The sequence below is a fragment of the Schistocerca serialis genome, unplaced genomic scaffold, assembly GCF_023864345.2.
Source record: "Schistocerca serialis cubense isolate TAMUIC-IGC-003099 unplaced genomic scaffold, iqSchSeri2.2 HiC_scaffold_1181, whole genome shotgun sequence".
NCBI classification, from domain to species: Eukaryota; Metazoa; Arthropoda; class Insecta; order Orthoptera; family Acrididae; genus Schistocerca; species Schistocerca serialis.
In genome coordinates, this window is record NW_026047383.1 from 117,501 (window position 1) to 122,500 (window position 5,000).

At 52.2% G+C, this 5,000-nt stretch overlaps 1 non-coding gene across 1 annotated transcript in view; it reads left to right on the forward strand.

The window, feature by feature from the left end:
* Positions 1 to 4,390: 4,390 nt before the first annotated feature.
* The window catches only part of LOC126434110 (small subunit ribosomal RNA), a 1,910-nt gene continuing 1,300 nt past the window's right edge, over positions 4,391 to 5,000 (forward strand). The window contains exon 1 of the ribosomal RNA XR_007578983.1: positions 4,391 to 5,000. This exon is cut by the window's right edge and continues 1,300 nt beyond it. This is a non-coding gene — a ribosomal RNA (small subunit ribosomal RNA).

Genomic DNA, 5,000 nt, shown 5'->3' on the forward strand with positions numbered 1-5,000 from the left:
TTCCCGCTGTCCCTATACATGAGCTGCGAGCTGTACCACTTACGAGCTACAGACGCGATCGCGTTGCTCTCTGTACGAATGCCGATGCTGAGCGGTCAGCTAGGAGGCGCTCCATCCATGTCGGTACCGGTGAGCGTTGCACTCGCAGTCGCAAAAACGTACGGCAAGTATATTACTCGGAAGAGTTAATGACAGTCCAAGCCCCCCCTGCGTGGGGAGAGTCTTGCTAGGCCATGACCCACCGGAAGGGCGCAGCGTCCCCCACCCCAGACATGTGACGTCACACTATCGGTATTGACGACTAGACTCATTGCTTATAATCATTTGCCATACACCGGTGGAAGCTGCCGAGACGAGTAGCTACATAGCGCGCTCGCCGTGTCACTAATGTACAGAGATACAACAGTTTCGACGGGAACCACATTAAACGTATACACGGCGCTGATTAGTAATAGATAGAGCCATCAGAATACAGATAATATATACAACTGTCCGTATACATGCTGAAAGACTCTGCTCACAATCACAACCACACGTCAGCCACACACTCTTATCACGCACTACTCTCTGCCTGTAACACGCACACAGACAATATGTAAGCACCAGCATGCAACAACACCCAGTGCATCCTCTCCGCCACATTAGACAATCCACACTGTCATAACCAGACTGGGAGGTCCACACAGAAAACAGAATATCCCACCCACCCGACAACCACCATTGCTCAGCCAAGCCACCAACACCCACACATGTCCTACACAGGGGTGCACCCAACATCACAATACTGCCTCCTCTCACAGCACACAAACAATGGCAGGAATGAAAGACACAGGTCTGCCACAAGCATGGAATGAGAGCGCCGCCTGTCATGAGCCAAAGGTACATCCTGACGTGGCAAATCAGATGATACCGCAGGCATCCACGTACTATAATCACAATCAACAAACCGGCCGCCGCCCCCCCCCCCATTAAACCTTTCCTTACAACAATGTGTACCTTAACCTAACCTATGTCGTACCTTAACCTAACCTATGTCGTACCTTAACCTAACCTATGTCGTACCTTAACCTAACCTATGTCGTACCTTAACCTAACCTATGTCGTACCTTAACCTAACCTATGTCGTACCTTAACCTAACCTATGTCGTACCTGAACCTAACCTATGTCGTACCTTAACCTAACCTATGTCGTACCTTAACCTAACCTATGTCGTACCTTAACCTAACCTATGTCGTACCTTAACCTAACCTATGTCGTACCTTAACCTAACCTATGTCGTACCTTAACCTAACCTATGTCGTACCTTAACCTAACCTATGTCGTACCTTAACCTAACCTATGTCGTACCTTAACCTAACCTATGTCGTACCTTAACCTAACCTATGTCGTACCTTAACCTAACCTATGTCGTGCCTTAACCTAACCTATGTCGTGCCTTAACCTAACCTATGTCGTGCCTTAACCTAACCTATGTCGTGCCTTAACCTAACCTATGTCGTGCCTTAACCTAACCTATGTCGTGCCTTAACCTAACCTATGTCGTGCCTTAACCTAACCTATGTCGTGCCTTAACCTAACCTATGTCGTGCCTTAACCTAACCTATGTCGTGCCTTAACCTAACCTATGTCGTGCCTTAACCTAACCTATGTCGTGCCTTAACCTAACCTATGTCGTGCCTTAACCTAACCTATGTCGTGCCTTAACCTAACCTATGTCGTGCCTTAACCTAACCTATGTCGTGCCTTAACCTAACCTATGTCGTGCCTTAACCTAACCTATGTCGTGCCTTAACCTAACCTATGTCGTGCCTTAACCTAACCTATGTCGTGCCTTAACCTAACCTATGTCGTGCCTTAACCTAACCTATGTCGTGCCTTAACCTAACCTATGTCGTGCCTTAACCTAACCTATGTCGTGCCTTAACCTAACCTATGTCGTGCCTTAACCTAACCTATGTCGTGCCTTAACCTAACCTATGTCGTGCCTTAACCTAACCTATGTCGTGCCTTAACCTAACCTATGTCGTGTTTTAACCTAACCTATATTGCGCCTTAATGTAACCTATATTGCGCCTTAATGTAACCTATATTGCGCCTTAATGTAACCTATATTGCGCCTTAACGTAACCTATATTGCGCCTTAACGTAACCTATATTGCGCCTTAACGTAACCTATATTGCGCCTTAACGTAACCTATATTGCGCCTTAACGTAACCTATATTGCGCCTTAACGTAACCTATATTGCGCCTTAACGTAACCTATATTGCGCCTTAACGTAACCTATATTGCGCCTTAACGTAACCTATATTGCGCCTTAACGTAACCTATATTGCGCCTTAACGTAACCTATATTGCGCCTTAACGTAACCTATATTGCGCCTTAACGTAACCTATATTGCGCCTTAACGTAACCTATATTGCGCCTTAACGTAACCCACATTGCCCCTTAACGTAACCCACATTGCCCCTTAACGTAACCCATATTGTGCTGTAACCCAACACACGTTGGGCCTTAACCCAACACACGTTGGGCCTTAACCCAACACACGTTGGGCCTTAACCCAACACACGTTGGGCCTTAACCCAACACACGTTGGGCCTTAACCCAACACACGTTGGGCCTTAACCCAACACACGTTGGGCCTTAACCCAACACACGTTGGGCCTTAACCCAACACACGTTGGGCCTTAACCTGCTCTGTAATTGTCATACGACGCGTTAAATTAGTGTAGTGTTGCCTAACTGCAACCCCCGCAATATAGTTTGCTACTCGCACTGCCCGGTCCCCAGTGTATCGCTTCATGTTAAACACCTTGCAGCGATACACTGTAATGTGGATGGCAGCAGGACGTACATGCTCAATGCCCTTCGCAGTTGTTCATTGGCATTCGCATGGCGAAGCACTGCGCCTACGCTGTGGTACGGCCTGTGTCAACTGTCCGCTGATGTTGTACCTCCAAATCACACACTGTACTGCACATTGGTCCTCATGTACTGAATGATACATCGTGGTACATGTGACCGTACAACGACTGCGCCAACAACGGCGAACCATGCGGTCCAAATGTTGTGCACGCAGCTACGTGTCGTCTCCCTATAAGAGCTGGAGTGCAGTGTGGTATGCCCTGGATGGCGATCAGCATGAGCCGTCTGTTGATGTAGTGGCGCGTGTTGTCAGACGTTGTCGTCTCTTCTCACACACCGTGATAGCATGGTGCACTGCGTTCCACATCTGCGACATGCGACAGAGGCCGGTTGACAGTCGTTTGCGCAATGGACATCGCATACGTACGGGGGCCACCTTCCACGTGTTTGCGAAGCGTGCACATGTTGTTGCGTGTATGTGGGCAGACATAGTGTGTCGTGACACCTGACACAGGCATGCAACAATCGTTGAATTTGCAAATGGCGATGGACGCCTACGTTTGCTGGTGACGTTACGCAAATGAACAACTGGTAAACCGTTGTGGTGCGGTTGTTCTCGCTAGAGGTGAATCAGTGATGGCGACGATCGGTTGAGCTACCAACCGGTTGTTTCAGCGATACCCACCATGCCCACGAACGTGAATGGCATGTGGGTGTGAAGCGATACGCGGCGGTGGCTGGGTGGGACCGGCCCCGGCCGGTGAGGGGGGGCCGCCCGGCGTGCTGGCCGCGCGGTGCGTGGGCGCACGCGCTACAGCCGGCTGGTGGGGGCGGCCACTGGCAGGCGCGCCGGCCGACGGAGGCGGCAGGCGGCGCAGCTGCGCGCCGGCGCACCCTGCACGCGGCGCCGTGCGGCCAAAGTAGGTCCTCGTGGGCCCGGTGCGAAGCGCGGTGGACATCTGCAGTGTGCTGGTCCGATTGAGGACTGTGTGCGCTGAGGATGCGCCGCCGCCCGGCGCTCGGCGCCGCGACGCCGTCTGCTGCTCGGTCGCCTCTGCGGTTCTCGCAGGTGGTTTGTATCGCAGCTGTGCGGACGTGTTGGCGCGTGCGCTGTGCTGGGAGAGTTCGCTTCGGCACCCAAGTGGGGCTTTTGTCCTTCTGTGGCGCTGGCGTTGGAGCTGCCGGTCACCGTAGGTGGCGCGTGTTGTCTCCCGCCGGCAATGCCACGACAGCACGCTCCCGGGCCTCTGTCGGCAGCGGCAAGCTCAGTTGGGAGCACGGGTGGTCGCACCTAAAGCGTCTACTCGCCAAACTCCGGGCGATTGCGCCTCTCTCGAACCCGACCAAGTACTTAGGACGGCGCTGCGCGCCGCCGGGACCTGAGAGGGTTTCGAGGTGTATGGTGCAGGGGAGCGCAGCCTCCTCCTGTTTGCAGAATAATTGAGCGGACGCTTGCGTGTTCGCGCGGGCCCCCGGGACACACTCCCGGGCGGCCGGCTGCTCAGCTCTAGTTGACGCAGCTCCCTGGTTGATCCTGCCAGTAGTCGTATGCTTGTCTCAAAGATTAAGCCATGCATGTCTCAGTACAAGCCGCATTAAGGTGAAACCGCGAATGGCTCATTAAATCAGTTATGGTTCCTTAGATCGTACCCACGTTACTTGGATAACTGTGGTAATTCTAGAGCTAATACATGCAAACAGAGTCCCGACCAGAGATGGAAGGGACGCTTTTATTAGATCAAAACCAATCGGTCGGCTCGTCCGGTCCGTTTGCCTTGGTGACTCTGAATAACTTTGGGCTGATCGCACGGTCCTCGTACCGGCGACGCATCTTTCAAATGTCTGCCTTATCAACTGTCGATGGTAGGTTCTGCGCCTACCATGGTTGTAACGGGTAACGGGGAATCAGGGTTCGATTCCGGAGAGGGAGCCTGAGAAACGGCTACCACATCCAAGGAAGGCAGCAGGCGCGCAAATTACCCACTCCCGGCACGGGGAGGTAGTGACGAAAAATAACGATACGGGACTCATCCGAGGCCCCGTAATCGGAATGAGTACACTTTAAATCCTTTAACGAGTATCTATTGGAGGGCAAGTCTGGTGCCAGCAGCCGCGGTAATTCCAGCTCCAA